Consider the following 17,469-nt stretch of genomic DNA (forward strand, 5'->3'; position numbering starts at 1 on the left):
GGTAAATACTGGCAATACTGACCAGCTCAAGTCAGCAGCTGCTTGAAGTTTGAATTTGATATGAATTCATTTGGTTTCTATAGAATTCTCAACATTTTCACCTTGAGACAAAGTCACCGAAACAGCCACAAGTAAAAAATAAATGTGACATTTGAAATTAAAAATTAATTTTTGAGGAAAAAAAAATCTGTCGTCAAACAAAGAAAAATAAGAGCTTTTTGAAAGTAATCTTTGCATATATACACAGCTGAGAAATGGCAATTCAGTGGAAAGGCTAATCCCGCTGTTTTGGAACAGCAAATTCCAAAACACGATTAATGAATATAAATTAAAAATAAAAAAGTAAAGCCTTTGAGTTCCTGTGAGAGGGCCAGAAATAAATACATTTACAAAGAAAATGAATGCAGACCATAATTTAAGAAATTTGGATTTGCATTCTCATCAGTTCAGGTGACAATGAACTAGCTTCATGGAAGCAACATTAATCTGTTCATCTAAGCAGATTCTCATTTCTGAAGCGATTTTCTACAAAAGCAGGAAGCCAGGCAATCTGCAGAGGCAGATAAGCAATCCGTTCCAGTCCCTGATGGCAGCCTTCAAGATATCTGATTGGTGAAGGGAAGAGGGGGGACACAAGAGGATGAATTCATCTGGCAGGAACCTGGCAGAAAAGCACTGAGGGCAAGTGTACAAGCTTGTGAGAGAAAAAAAATAGTCTCCCTGACTTCTTCTGATGATTGGCAATTCCCTGAAATAAATTTTCTGCAATCAAAAAAAATTAATAGCTATACATGTCATCCAAAGACAGGAACTTCTAAGATAACATATTCCAACATGTGCCAGTAATGATCCTTTTTGGGCTATCATGTATGTACAACAAACTGAAAAACGTTCCTTATGCAGATCCATAGCTGCTCTTTTGAGAATGTTTCCAGAGGACAGAATTGCTGTCTCACAGTCTCAGGATACTTTGTTTAAACCTCATCCCGGTCAGTGGCGTAGCTAGGGGGGAGCAAGGGGGGACATCTGTCCCCGGGCGCAGCATCCGGGGGCGCCAAATTTCCCTTCCCCATTGCATTTTGGCAAACAGGAGGGGGCGCGAAATCTTCAGTTGTCCCCGGGCTCTGAAAACCCTAGTTACGCCTCTGATCCCGGTCACTTGAGTTTTAACATTAACTCCATGTTTGCGTGGGTTTTCCTTAAATACACTGACTTTCTGCCACATCCTGAAGTCAGGAAGGACAGGTTAAATGGTGAGTTTTGAAGTGACCCACTTTATGATCTGTCATTCCTTCAAATAAAAGAAGCATGATTGTAAAATGGAAGACCAGATGCATGGTTTTACCTGGTAAGGATGATGGTGAGCTGCAGCTTATCCTAGAAGAAGGAGAATGCAGACCAGACCTGGAAGGCTTCTGAGTAAATCACAGGGCACACACATATACATTTATATTGGACTGAGTAAGAAATGTCAGTTGGCTCAACAGCATATTAGTAGGTAACCCACATTAACATGAGATTCCACACTGTTGAAAAACGAGTCAAGAATCAAACTCGAAACCAAGAACTGAGAGGCTAAACATTCTAAAATGGTATTGCCCTGAACACTATCAAAAAAGAGATGTGAGCAACTTAGAAAAACCCTGCAGGTTGACAAAGTATAAATGGTTTATTACAAGTGCACAATACTAATTTATACAGAAACATCTGTGAACACATTACTAGATTAGGTATTAGTAATACACTTTCGAAACAAGCATCTTATGTCCACACTATAACAGTTTGGTGACTCCCAGTAAAGCCCATTTGCCTACCTTCTCCACTGCAAGTAGCCCAAACAGTGAGCCAAGTCTGCCCTTGACACTCCAAATATTCTAACTTCTATTATTTCCCTGACATTAAGAAATATACTGTAAATGAACAGCTGAGCTTACAAAATATCTGTTTCATAGCATGTGATGATACAGCAAACCATCCAGTATGGATACATGATTAGTGAGGTTGTTTTAACACAGTATATCTTTTTTATAATAAATCTGAAAATAGTTTATGTAATATAAACCAGAATAAACTAGAAGGTTTCTGAACCACTGGGTTGCTGTTCGCTGGATCACCAGCTCAAGGTAAAAAAAACAAAAAGTCATTTCTGTGGCCAAGTAGTCCACGCATTCCACACTCCATGCACACTTTACATATCATAATATGGTTATCATCATGCTTGTTACACGAAGAGGACCACTCTCTGCATACATGAGTTATACCAAGGGGGATCACACCCATTATTCATCATTCTGTTCCATTTTGAATGGTGCTCATTACAAAAAGGGGTAAGCACTTTAATAATGCTGAAGTTTTTCCATGGGCTAAAAACTCCTGATTGAATGATTGTGTACCGCATCGCTGTTAGGGGGAAAATGTTATCAGGTTCAACATTGACCTAAAACAGATAAAAGTGGTTCTCCAAGGCCAAAAAGGTTGAGAACCACTGAGCAAGAGCTGGGGTGACCAGAGATTTCTATTATTTGTGAACATGCCAGACCTGGTAGGTGGCTTACATTCATCATTTCCACTTGTGAACATTACTAAAGTTGTGAATCACCAATCTCTAGAAACCCACAAGAATTGTAAAGGCTTTCCAGAAAATGGTCATGCAGCACTTAAGTGGCATGGCAGGAACTGAAATTGACCACTTAAGGATAAACATGATGGAGTAGAAAGAATGAACTGTGGACTGACAGACTTTAGATAGAATAAGGCAGACATGCTAATGTTGTGGAATACCATGTTTCAGAGCCAACAGAGGCCAGAATGTACTGAGGAACTTTGTTTCAAAGATTTCTCAAAATATATGGCAGATTTGAACGATCTGGACATGATTAATGGAATATCAAAAGGAGTCAGGTAGCTTATGACATTTTAAATTTAGATTCTAAATGCAACATCTTTACAGTTTCTGTTCAAGCCAAATTTAAATGACAGTATGGAATACTGTAATAAATCCGCATGGAGCAGCTTTGTGAAAAGGTTTATACCTTTCCCTGATATTCACCATTATGAGTGCCATGAGCTTGAATAGCACAAACGTTACTCTACCACTAACATGTCTATGAACTGGAGATGCTTTAATTATCTGAAATGATCTGCTTAATCTAGTTGTAACTGATTGTCACAATTGTCCTAGTGTTGCTGCTATACAATATTCTCCAGTGGGTGCTTGGAATCAGGAGCCATAAGTAAATAGCTGACAGGGGACTTACGAGTGGGAAGTAGTGGATGGGAGTGTCATATCCTTTCTTTGTCTGTAGTTAGATCCCTAAAATGCTCGTCTGCAGTGCTCACATGAGCAGAAAGCATCCAGAGGCTGAATGGTGCTCTATTTGTAGTTTTATTGGACACAGCAGAGGTTAAAAGTTCACATAACAGGAAGGCCAGGGACACAATTTGGCTAACCCATCTACTGAATCAGATTATGAAAACAAACTTTCAAAAAGCTTTGATGCACCATTCAGTAAAAGACTGATTATCACAATTTAAGGGATTCCGGGTAAGGAAATCTGAAATACTGTATAAACTTGTAGCCTTTCAGGTTCACTGCTGCAGACCCACTGTAGTCATAAACATTCATCTTAACCAACTCCTGCTTTTAAGTGGACTCCTACATTATTTAAGTTTTTCAAATATCAGTCTTTAGAGTCAGTCAACAAATTACAAAAGCGGGTATGAATTTTTTTTTATTGGAAGTGTAGCCAGTATTTATATTTGTACATCATTTTTTTTAACTGTCACTCCAGTTAGGGTTAGTATTCTACTTAGGGTTCCAAGTATTCTGGTTATTTAAGCTGTTATTTACTAATGAGCAAACTAGTGGGTCTAACACTGATGTAGCTGCAGCCTTTCAACTTTCTGTGTGGCTTGTCCTGTTATCTACTTCAGTTGTTTTTAATTATTACAATCTGAATACGACTTTCGGGACAAATGCAACAGAAAATGGTTTAAATGATGGAAATATTTCTCATTTTCTTATAAATGTAACTTTGACAGAACTACACTTTTATGAATATAGAATAAGTAGAAAAAGTAAACAAAAAGTCCCTCCCCGCAAGAACTAATAATAGTTTCACTGAGCCTCAAAAGTTTAATTCTTTTATTAGTTCATGATTAACCTTACACTGCAGTGGATCACAGTTAAGGCAACAGCATGTGCTACCGTACTTCTCCATTAAACGATGGGAGTAGCTCCCTTATCTCAGAATACTCCTAATTTCTTGACATTTTTGAAACAACTGACCCTAAAAAACAAAAAAACAAACCATACTATGCACTTGTTTGTGTAAATATGTAAGCTAATTGGGCTGTTGCATTTTTTGAGGTACTTAACTTTCCTAAAGCTGGTAATATAATTGTTGATCTCCTCCATTTCTCAATTATTTTACTCCAGTTTAGGAGCACATAGGGCAAGAGGTTATGTCTGTAGTATTGAGCACATTACAGACGCCAACCCTTGTTGGGATGCCAGTCCACTGCAAGGCAAAACTGTAATTTAAGAGAAAATAATATAAACAAAAGCCAATTGTGCAAATAAAAGTTTAGTAACATCTAACTAAAATGAAAATATACTGCATATACATCGACAGAGACTTTAATATGTAGATTATCTAGAGAACTCAGCACTTCAGATTAAAAAAAAAAAAAGAATTCTTAAAAAAAACACATAAGAAATAAATCTCTCTCTGTCTCTCGGCCAGGGCAAGAGAGGAAGGAAATTATAGCCGGTAGCTTCATGCGGTGTCTGAACATGTGCCCAATTTATAATTTTCATTCCTCAGACAAGATATCCAAGTACACACAGTAAGACATGCCAAACTTTGCTGTGAATCCTTGTAGCACATATTAAACTAATTTGTTAAAAAGAGTTGCATTTAAAAAAAAATACAGAAGTGAAACACTATACCAATCAACATTTTTTATAAAGTTCCCATAATGCCCTTGTGTTATCAGCTACTCAAAGATGCCTGGAACATACTGACATGACAGCATTGTAGCACTTCTTAATTCTTGAGTAGACTGATGCTAAAAGATGAAAAAAAATAAAGCATTTATTGAAGTCTTTATTCTACAAACCTGCTATGTGAGCCACACCTGAAATGGATTTACAAGACAGCTAAAATTACACTATATCCTTTTGAAAGCTTTTTACATTCATTTTTCTAGTGAATAAACATAGCACATTAACTTTAGATCTCAGAGTGTTCGATAAAACCACAAATTATTTTGATCACAATACAACTTTCTATTGTACCAATATATTTTTTATTTTTTTTATTGTATCTTTGCAAATACTTATTTATGATTTAATCAAAAAGTCAGGTACAGTATAAAGGCCAAAAAACAGTAAATCACCAGACTCTAAAAGCTTTCACAAGGACAATGTGCGCAATGCTAGAGCACAGAGATCATTTCAGGATTCCTCTTTTATTTCTCTCCCTCCCGTTGCGTGATTTGCTTACTGGAAGACACTTAATTCAAAAGAAAAAGTTAAAGACAGAGCACTGGACCATTCTGACTGGAAGAAGGGACTTGTGTGGAGTCCAAGCCCAGGCCCAGGCCCAATGCTGATCATGATGAAGCTGGCATATTGCTGATATCAATGCGGAAAGAAAGAGATAAAAACACAATAGTGAGATGCATGATGACAGCATAGATTTTTCAGTGCATTAATATATCATTAGCCAGCGAAACCTTGGATACGATCTTAATAAGAAAAATGGCAGAAAGTTACTAAAAATAATGATTAATAAGAAAAGATCACTCCCCATGTTGATTCTCCTACTGTATGTGTTGATAAACAGAACTATGTAAAGGAAAACCATTATTAGCTGTGTGAGACGTATTTAACAGAATTAACGAGACCAGTTTTAATAACCTTGAGCTACAACATGCCTGTATAATGAGAGAGAAAAGACACAGACCCCATTTGTAAGGAGTTTCTTATTTTTTCCTTTATATACACTAAAAATCTAATTTTGCTACTACTGCATTTTTGCCAGTTTTCATAACAAGTACTTTGTATCGCATATGCATTTCATTGTTTTAGTTCCTTTTAACAGGTCTTATTCACAATGAACTCCTCTTCCACTAACTGCAATGCACTTTAACAGTGCCTTTATATGTGTCACTTAGATAAACTAGTAAAACTCTTAAGGCTATGAGTCTGGAAATGTACAATTTTACCACATTTATATGATAAACCCTGTCCTTGCTACCAGGGTTCAATAGGCCAGTATAAAAGGGTGTTTCTTGACATAATTCTAACATGTTACTGGCATTTTCTGAGCATGGTTTGAGTGGATAAGGCCCTGTAATGGACTGCTATACCCTCCAGTATTAGTTAATGCCTTGTGCACATTTGTTGCAGGAATAGGGAATAAATCTGCACACAAACCAGATGAAGAAACATTTATTTAGAAAATGGATGGAAGGATGGTAGATATCATCATGTATTGGCAACATTTTTAGCATGACAGTGGCTAAAATATCAGATTTCAGAATTCAATAGAGCTGTGTTTTCAGTCTGGATTATATTTCAAGACAAAACAATTTTTATTAAGAGGCAACAGTATGCATTGTATGTGAAAATCAAGAATGAGCAGAAATGAACCAAAAAAAATATTCTGTTAAGAATAATCATTACCCATCTTAGAATGTACCAGTCTAATATAGTACTGTACGCAGGCAAGGTGGCCTCTGTGGAGAGCAGTACCCAACAGTTATGAAGGCACTGAGGGCAACTCAAACATTAAAAGATTAAATGGCTCAGGCTCTGAGTCTCCTGGCTATGAGCAATCAGAGGAGTTATTGCTTTAATTTTACAGCTTACTATAGTGAATTGTAGCAAAGTGCAGTCTCAGATAAAAGAAGAAACATTTACTTTTACAAATCCCTTGCTTAAGTTTAGGATGGACGTGTCCAAATTGTAAAGGGGCTTCTATATGAACAGATGGTATGCACGGAGATTGTCTTGTTTAACTGACAGATAATACTAACCTGAACAGAAGCAGAAGAGCTATCAATATGGTTAACAAGATGGTCAAATTCAAATCACGCACTCAAATGTTTGAACAGATGGAAATTGGCAGCGCCTCATTATACTGTATTAAAATGGAAAACGCATTTGAAAAACACATCTGCATATTGATTTTAGTTTGGGAAAAAAGATCAGTTTTGAACATTGTTGTTTAGATCAGAAGATTGTGTTTATTTGCTGTGAAGAAACACCTTAACATTTTGATGCTACTTAAAAACATTCAGTATTTTACAACTTCTATACAGTACACAGGACACTCCACCAAAAGTCCATTCATCCGTTATACAGTCTGTCCAGTATAATTCAGTATGACAGGGACACCCAAGTCCGTCCCAGTAGCATCTGCGGCAAGGCAAAAGCACTGGAGGGGTGCCAGAAACAAATGATATACGCAAAAAGAGGTTGTAAATTTTAATTAACTTGGTTCCAAAATAGGCTCTAGGCCATCACAACCCTGAACTGGATAAGGTGGGCTTGAAAGCAGATTCATGATTACATTCAGGAATCAATTTTCTCAACCATCTTTATCCAATACAAAGTGAAGGAAAGCTGAAGCAGCATGAGGGTCCCAATGGGTAGCCAGTCAATCACAGGACGCAGTGCAGCACACTTTGACAACCATTCATTTAGGGCCAATGAGGCTTATATAGGGTGCAGCAAACATAATCATTCATTAGTATTGCAGTATTATGTATGCTTTAAATGAGTACACAGACACATACGTGATTTTTGTGGCTTTTATCTATATGCTTACACATAGACTTAACTCACTTTTAGACACACATACTGTATAAAAGTATTTTAGCTTGAACTGGGAATATGAGATGCTGTATAAATTGTAGAACAATGCCTTTGAAATGTAAATATTCAAGAAGAAATTAGAAAACCACTTAAGAGTTTCAGCCTAGAAATTACCAGAGTTTCTAAATACAGTGGGAAAGAGGGGTGTATCTGGAGCTGTACCAAAGGTTGTAAATAATATCTGAATTGATAGAAGATAGTGCTGCTATCTTGTCGAATCTTCTTGAGTGGGGCTAAAACGACTTGTCCCATTCTGAATCTATTATTTATGTAGTTCACAGCTGCTATGAAGCCAACTTGATTTTCTTTCCATATGGTTCACCCTGTGTTCTACTTTCACTATCACATATATCTTAAATTTAACACATACACATTGTAGAACCACTGTCTATAAATAAAGTAAGCAGCATTTACAGCTCAAAACTGTGCTGCACATACTCTACACAGTACAATAATTAAGAAAAATAGACAACATTAACAGCTAGAAAGGAAGAACATGTAACAATTGCAACAAGAACAGGCCATTTAGCCCAACAAGCTCATCCATCCAGTCCCCCTAGATTGTCTACAATAGCATCAATTTGAGATTTGAAAGTCCCTAAAAGCGCTGCTCTCTACCACACTTGGTACGTATTCCGTGTGTCTGTGTTTCTTTGAGTGAAGAAAAACATCCTAACATTTAAGCAAAATCTGCCCTTAACAAGTTTCTGACCGGTCTCTATGTTTTTGTTGAAGAATTTATTTTAAAGTAACAGCTGGAATCCACTCTACTAATTCCCCTCATAATTTTAAATATTTTGATAATGCCACCATTTAATCTCCAATTGCTTAAACTAGAAAGGTTCGGCACCTTCAATCTTTCCTCATACTGTAAGTCATATCTTGCAATCGTGGAATCAGCCTAGTTGTTATTTTCTGGACTTTCTCTAGCACTGCTATTTCTTTTTGTAATAAGAAAGACCAAAACTGATCACAGTACTCTAGGTGAATCCTTACCAGTGAGTTACAAAGCTTAAGCACAAACTCCATTGACTTATGGTTACACCTCGGGCTATAGAACCAAACGGCCTATTAGCCTTGTCTGAATCTTAACATCAGCAAAACCAAGGAACTGATTAGTGACATTCATCTCCAAACAGCTTCTAGGTCTGGTCACTATTCAAGGAGTGGATGTAGGGCTGGTCCAACCCTGTAAGTACTCTGGGGTCCACATTAATGAAAGGCTGGACTGGTCTCAGAGCACAGAGGAATTCTATAAGTAATGGCAGAGCAGGCTGTTTTTCCTTAAACGTGGTTAGTGACATCCTTCACATCTTCTGTAACTATGTGATTGTCAGTGTGATTTTCTACACAGTGGTGAGCTGGGCTGGTAACATCATTTTAAGAGAGGCCCACCAAATCAACAAGCTAATTAAAAGGGCAAACTCAGTTATAGGACACATTCTGGACTCCCTGGAGGTAGTAGCAAAGGAGAGAGTTAAAACAAAACTGAGCGCCATTATGAACAATGCTGCACATCCTCTCTCTGACACACAAACACAGTAATTTCAGCCAACAAATTATTCAGCAGAAGGGTGTCAAGAAATGCTACTTTATACCAACAGCAATAAATTTGGATAATACATCACTGGGACTGGGGCAACCAAGTCAGAACTTTTCTTTCTTTTGATTTTGTTTGCTTTATAATAATTCCAGTGTGTGTTCAGATCAAAATATGTGTGCATATATTTATTTATTTGCTTACTCATCTACATATTTATGTATTAATTTTATTAAAGAGCTTCTGTGAAAAGCCAAATTCCCCCCCGGAGACAAATAAAGTTATCTATCTATCTATCTATCTTCTTGATTGCTTCTGTGCACTGTCATGATTTAGATGGTGATGAGTCCACTACAACATCATTATACATGAAACAAAATTATTCAAATTCAGAACAGAAATAGTTTCTAAAGAAAATACATTATCCTACATATAGTATATACAGAACGATGTACAGTATAATTATAGAAAACACATTATTTATGTAAATGATAAGCTGAATATAATGTTATTCTCTTTTGTTATCCTAATGCACTAACTACAATACAAAGTGGTAAGGGAACCAGGACCCAGTAATGGCAGCACTGGCCATAAGGTAGGAACATAGAAAAGGGTACCAGTCTACAGCGACCACAATTCAGCAGGAACATCGGACAAACTTAAGAGTTGCCCATCAACCTAATCTATTGTATGCAGTGATCATTACTGACTTTCATTTTTTTTCTTTATTCTCTCTGATGACCTGTGCCTTTCTACTATTTCTTTGGAGTTCTTTTGAAAGTTCCTTAGTGTTCACAGTTCATACTCGGAGCTGCTCTTGTGCAGATGGCTCTGTTTATTGTGCAGCTGTCCACCACTACTGTGCACAGGCAGAAGAATCAGTATACAGAGGAGTTTTTTATGGCCATTTGTGCCATATTCTACTTTTTATACTATGCACCACTTTTTTTTATCTTTTCCTTACTTCAGATTTACACTACCCAGAGCTCAATTCAGCTTAAAACACACAAAAAATGAATATGCAGCCTTCAGCAGCTGAATGCTTGTATAAGGCATTATGCACAGAAATGGAGAAGGGAATTTTGTTAGCCATAGTTTAATGTGCTCATAATTTACCATCTAAGTATTCATACTTTAACACATTTCAAAAACACATATACTGTATTAGTAAAATGTCTGCCAGGTTATGCTTATACAGATAGATTTCAATTTGTGCATTCCTTTTTGTAGTATCTTGCATGTTATAATGCATTGTATTTTAAATATCTTGGACTAGCTAATGAAATCTTGACTTAATTTGAGATTGATATGACTGTTGAGGCTTGTTAGCTCTTTGGTTAATGTGTTTTCTACTTTTTAAGCCTATGAGGGTGAGTCCTTTGCTCTGCCCACCACCCTCCTTTCACATGCTGCCTCCTTCAGGTTATGCCTCCAGTTTATCTGCTGCTGCCATGTTCTACAAGAAGTTTGTGAGTTACTATTTAAGGTGCTACATTCTTCCACTTTATTCTGTTCACAAGAATTTCTAGTTGAAGCTTTGACAAAAAAAAAAACACCACTGCTGCATGCTGGTCAATCAACAAAAAACACTTAGGGATTAGGTCCAATTTTTCAGTGAAAATATAAATCTAATTTAATGCGTTAAATGTGTATCACTTAACCTCAACCAGAATTTGACCCTTAGATGCCATTTTTGGATGTGCTCTTTCTACATTATAAATTTTTGCCTCTGCTCAGTTTTCTTTAGGACTTGTTTGCCTCATTCCATCCATCCATTTTTCTAACACACTTACCTTGTGGAGGATTACAGGGTTGGTGGAGCTTGTCCTAGCAATCATCGGGTGTAAGGTGGGAACACCACCTGGACAGGGCATTATTCCAGCACAGTTGTTAGCCTAATTAAAAATCTGAATCATACTTAACATACAGCATATTGCTAGCAGCAGGGTCACTTCACACTGTAACTATACCTACAGATTTCTTGTTGGCAATTGATAACTCCAAGACATTGTACTAAGCATCCAGCATGCATCGAAGAAGTGCCTGTTTACCATGAACATGACAAAACCTGAAAAAGTAAATCACTGTTGCATTGATAAGCTATAAGTATTTTCACAAGCAATTAGATTTGTAGATGAGCATTTGTGCATGCTAGTAACCGACCTGAATTTGACCCGTCCATCTATTTATTTTCTGAAGCTGCTCAGACTCCTGGACAGCACATCCACACTCCAGACAAAGCCTATTTAAAGTTGCCAGTCCACATAATTTTCATGTCTTTGTGATATAGGAAGAAAACCAGAGCCAAAAGCAAATCCACACAGACACCGGAAGAAAGTGGCAAACCCAGCACAGACAGTGTCCGGGCCAAGATTTAAACTCTGTCTCCTTCAGCCATGATTCACCAGTGCCACCATGCTGCCCTCTAAAATATCATATGACTCCTAAAACTCTGCAGACTAATTTCTGACAAAGTGTCTGTGTGGACTCAAATCCTTTAGGCGAGACAACACTGACGGCGTCTGCTGGCAGATGTCACATTATAGAGTTCAAGCACGTACGCTGCATTGTACAATTACACTTCATAACACATCATCTGTCTGATAGAGCGTTTATACTGCCTGGCCTCAGCAATGTGCCTGACAGGAATGCAGCCAGACAATCAAGAAAGAGTCAAGCAGCTCCAGCATCTCAAAGAAGACGCGCTCTCAGAGTGTCCCTGAACTTATTGAAACAGACGTTCACTTACTCACCACTCCAACTACCAGCTTCCTTTACACTGGTGGAAAACATTTGTCACATGCATCCTGTGATCCATGGGTAAAACTCAGCTGGAACAAAAGCCCCTTTACTTCCTCCATTTTTCATTCAACAGGTAAAAACAGATGAGACAGGCTTGAGTGAGAGAAAAAAACTGTCACAAAAGTGGCCCGCATGCTGACTGTGCTGACGCAACACAGAAAAGAGGGTGGCGTCTCTTTCTCACAAAGTCATGATTCAACTGCCAAGCATGCATTACTTAAACTAAATGACGGCACGCACAATCTGTAATCACAGATGTCAAAAAACTGCAAATATCTTAAAGCCATTATTACCAAGAGCCAACCATCCCAAGCTGTGGCCCTCCTCTTCAGGATGCCACGTTTAAGCAGAGTGCTTGACTTTGAGAAATGTTTTTCAAAAAACACATACTCTATAAATACTTTAAATAAAAAAAAAAAAAGGAGGAAAAAACCGCTGCAATCATTCCACAGAAGGCTGCCAAAAATGGACAGCCATAATATAGAAAATTATAGAAAATTGCTTTACACATTGGCTTGGCAGCTGTAAATCATAATATTAAACAACATGTAATAAAAAAGAAAATTGATGCTGACTCTTTGAAAATGAATCCAACCCAGATCTGGATGAAAAGAGTTATGTGGCCTCTAAATATAGATTTTCAAATCTTGTCTTTGGCCATTTTCATGTTAGCACAAACTCAATAGTCAGTCAGTACTGGGACATCATCTTTACATACTTCAAATGAATAACTTAAAAGATTTTGCTTTCAAAGATGAATCTCCACATTGGTCTGATTCAAATCCTCACACCCTCTCTTGATAGGCAACAATGGGGCACAACTGGCAGTTTTCTACTTATAAGGATAATCTGCGCTATGAATTACAAATTCATAACCACTAACTCATGCCAACAAAACACTCAGAATACATAAATAAATTGTGCATGTATTATAGAAGATATAAGAGATGAGCTATAATTATAATAATATGCAATGATGCAGTCTTCTTTTTGCCTTTCAGCTTTTATGATGGTAACCCACAGCTTTCATCTTTAAATTATTTTTTTTTGTTACATTACTAGGGGGCTTTGTCCCCTGCTTACTTTGCTTGCCAACCCCTTCTCCCCCTCCACCAGCGCTACACGCCGTTGTGAAGAAAGGGGCTGAACGCACCCCAAGGAGACGCAGTTGCTCCTCCGAAACCCCTCTTAAATGGTGATACAATGGGAAACAAATAGTTTTTTTTTTTACCTCCTCTTTGCTTGGTAAGCTGCTGGCTTGCTGCTGCTACCTCCCCCAGACATCCTCAAACACTATTCGATCTCTTTTTGCTATTCTGTTATTTCACCGAGTAATATTTTCCGATTGTTTGCACTAATGCAATCTTTACTATCATTTTTTTTTTGAGACTTTTGAATTTTCCTACTTTCATAATCTCTAACCTGCTCTGCATGTGTATCGCGCCAACGTTTTTGAATTCTTTACGATGTTCTACTTTGTCTTTTTCTGGCCCCAGGCGTGGTTAAATCTCTTGGCACAAAGTCTAGTCTCGTGTGATGGGCTGATTATTACTTTCCTTGTTTTCAGAATTTGCACATAGATTATTTGTGTTCTTTTTTGCTTTCTTTTCTCTCCAACGCTTTTGGGTCTCTTTTCGACGCGCTGCTCTTTCTTCTTCTGATTAGTTGCTGACATGTCATCTAGAACGTATAAAATTTTTAAGCACTGAGAGCACAGGAAGTGTGTCTGCCAAAAGCATTCCAACAACTGAGTGTTTAGATGTTTGAAAATGGTTGTAAGCAGGGCGTGACTTGCAAAAGTCACCATCTCATGGGACTTGCTTCCAAAGGGTGTAAGTATGACGTGACTTGACCGTCTCACGGGACGTGAAAGTGTCTCTTTACAAAAGATCACGTCTCGTCGCAGTAAAAAAAGTCTTGTCTTGCCCCAAGAGTTTTTTTTATAATAGAGAGATGTATTTGGCATATCACCTCAGTGGTTATAGCTTCTGCCTTTACAGATCTACTGACATGGGTTCAACTTCCCACCCCTCACCATCTGTGCAGAGTTTTTAGGTTCTCGCCATGTTCATCAGGTGGTTTTCTTATCAGGTGCTCTGATTTCCTCCTCCATCTCAAAAACATACACAATGGTTTAACTGAGTGGTATCTCTTCCAGGGCTCATATTTACCTTGCAGCCAATGCTTCTTGTTAAAGGTTTTGGCATTCCTGTATTAGAATGACCAGCTTTGTAAAAGTGATGCATGAAGGAATCAGACAGAAAGCTAATCCCAACAAACAACTTGCATCTAGGAAGAGGAAGCATGGTAATGGATTAATGGGTGAAAATGTATATACGTGAGTGGGTTGAACCCGCTAAGCTCTCTCTATACAAGATACAAGTTGTTTTAATTTTCCAATGTATTATACATTTTAACTCAACACACTTTCAAAGTAAAGCATCTTCTGCAGTGATACCCTTCAGCCAATGTCTAACTCTGCAGTCGCCTTCAGTGTGCTGATCTCGGCTCCCTTTCCTATGTCTACTGTTGTAGCACATAAGAAATTTGACAAACGGGGGGAGACCATTCAGTCCATTAAGCTTGTTTTTGATTTTTATTTTCTTTAAACTAATAGCTAAGCTGTCCCAGTATCTCATCCTGATATTTCTTAAAGGTTGTCAAAGCTTCTGCTTCAGCTACATAGCTCCGGAGTTTGTTCCAGAGTCCCCACAACTCTTTGCATAAAGAAGTGTTTTCTGACTTCAGTCCTAAATGCACTTCCTCTTAATTTCCACTGGGGTCCTCAAGTACGTGATTCACCCTGTCACATACTGTATGTATGCCTAGATGTCCACTGACAAGCTCGATTGTGGTAAGCAATACCACTCCAGGTTGAAAGGGGACGCTATCACTAACAGTTTCCTCTTCTTTTTACACAGCCCATAGAAGCCCACTTACAGCATGCACAACCGACTATAACTTCACTGATGTGTCCTGCTCCTACTGATCGCTCCGCTATAAAAAGCAACTGACAGAGTAAGCAGGCTAACATGTTCAAGCATCTTTTGAGTTCAAAGTTATTCCTATTATTATGCACTTACTTGTTTCTGTGGGACTTTTGTTTTGATCGAATGGGGTTACCAGGGTAGTACCCCAAATTTTTCCATGCTCCTGACTGCCTCCTTGCTGCCAGTCACAACCCTTAAGCTGAAAGAATTCTGCTGGATAATGCTGCAGCCATTGAGGACATGCAAACATGTATTAGGTCTCCATAAACTCTCCTTTTGAACTTGTATCCTTCATTTATGCTTTATGCCTCAGATATGGAGGTGGCTTAGGCTTTTCAAGATTTTCATTGACCAGGAGAAGATGATACATGGGGAAGTAATCTTTGACAATATTAACATCTGTATTATGTGTCATCTCCGTCACCTGACAACGCACATTGGCAGCATTCTTCTAAATACTGCGGTTTGGTAAATAATTTTCAAAATGTCCAAAAGTGCCTCTTGTGTGCGGTAAACCAAGTATGGATCATTTTTGGCTAATTGTAACAGGGGACACGCTCCACTTTCTGGCAGTCTTGCCAACACTAAGAACCAGAGGTTCATGGTGAGAGTCCATTATTTCCTTCATTTTCCTTCTGGTGATGCACCACTCCTTATTCTAAACGAAGCCGTACAATCTTTATGCCAGACAGTATTGTCAGGTTGTCCTTGCTAACAGGCCATCACACCTATACAGTCCACACAGTGAAACCTTCACACGACGTAGCTGACAAGACTGCCTCTTCCTTTATCCCCATGCCCTTCACTATGACTGCTTTCTCTGAGCAACACAGCCATGTGGACTTGACTTTATCTAAATACAGTTCTGAAATCAAATTAAAGGTGCCCTTTCTTAAACTACATAACTCTCCTGTGACAATAAAGAAATGATTAGCCTGTAAGGCTGCCTTTAATATTTATTTATACATAATTTGTGGATGAAAGAAAAATTAAATTCTTCACACTTTGAAATGACCAACATGTAAAAGAAAAGACATTTGTGAGCATGCCTGTAGCATGGTGATTCTTTCTGTCACCATCCCCTACACTGCATATGTAATGTTCAAGTGATTCCCCTGACGTGGATTATCCCATCCATCCATCTCCTGAACCCAATTTTTCCAGTAGAGGGTCATAGTGTGCAAAATACTGAAACACCTAAAGTCTGCCTTCCCTTTAAAATGGGAAGACAACCAGTCATGGGGAGGCCATAAAAGCTCATCATTGACAGATACTGGGCCAGGACCTAAACCCAGATTCTGCAAGCTGTAAGGCAGCGGTGGTAACATATTCTCTGATTTCTTAACTGGTTTACAGATTAGATCAGCTAGTGAATGACAACAAGTTTCCTTGATTAATGCATACATTTTGAGAGGAATCAAGGCAGCAAAAAGTTTTAAGGATTTGTTTGGCATTTGTATTCTGAAAAGTAACTAAACCACTAACTATGCGGTCTTCCTGGTAATAATATAAATGTGTTTTAAGGAAAATAGCAAACATTGTGCTCTGGCTCTTCTGTAAGGCTGTTTCCAATAACCTGGGACAGAAAGACGACATTCATCCAGACCCTCCCCCACTCCCGAGAATGGCTGCTCTGATCCACAGACCAAAAATCAGCAGCTTTATTTGCAGACGCTGTACTCTGCCTCAATTATTATTCACAAATCATGTAGTCTTGGGAGACTCTGCGCTCATTCGTATCTGCCAAATCTTTAATTTTCTTTTCAATTTTCATTTCCAGCAATAATTTAGCTTCTGCAAATTGCCTTCCAAGTTACGGTACAAACCTTTTTTGCTGCTGTAAATATACATATACCGCAGTGTCAACATCATTAACTAGCTAATCCTCAAAATACCACCATCTGCTCCTTGTTTTGGAAGACTGCATCAGAGCTGTCATGCATTTTACACAAACTTAAGTGGTGTGTGAGTATAATAATTAAAAAAGGAAAGAACCAAACTTTCTGACGATAGCAGATTGGCAACATGCTTACAGAGTGCCGCCAAGGTGAAGTAAAGCACAATGTCACTGTTGTCTTGACATTTGCTTTCAATAGTCAGTCTAGATGCGGATACCTCAGCTCATGGGATGGCTGATGGTTTCTCCGTTTGCAGAGAGTTCTGAAGGGATAAGTGGCTAAAGCATACATTGCACTTCCCATTGTAGCCTTCATTTACATAATCTTAGCAAGCTGTGGACAATTACAGTGTCA

The 17,469-nt window shown here is 38.2% G+C and overlaps 1 protein-coding gene across 5 annotated transcripts in view; it reads right to left on the reverse strand.

The window, feature by feature from the left end:
- sash1a (SAM and SH3 domain containing 1a) overlaps positions 1 to 17,469 on the reverse strand; it is a 928,497-nt gene that overhangs the window by 225,479 nt on the left and 685,549 nt on the right. The window contains exon 1 of one of the 5 annotated variants that reach the window (XM_051924861.1): positions 12,179 to 12,342. The exons of the other annotated variants lie outside the window; for them this stretch is intronic. The gene's annotated coding sequence lies outside the window, so the exon portion shown is untranslated. Of the gene's footprint in view, positions 1 to 12,178; positions 12,343 to 17,469 lie in introns of those variants that run through there. 5 annotated transcript variants of the gene reach the window in all.

This window comes from Erpetoichthys calabaricus, chromosome 3 (genome assembly GCF_900747795.2).
Source record: "Erpetoichthys calabaricus chromosome 3, fErpCal1.3, whole genome shotgun sequence".
NCBI classification, from domain to species: Eukaryota; Metazoa; Chordata; class Cladistia; order Polypteriformes; family Polypteridae; genus Erpetoichthys; species Erpetoichthys calabaricus.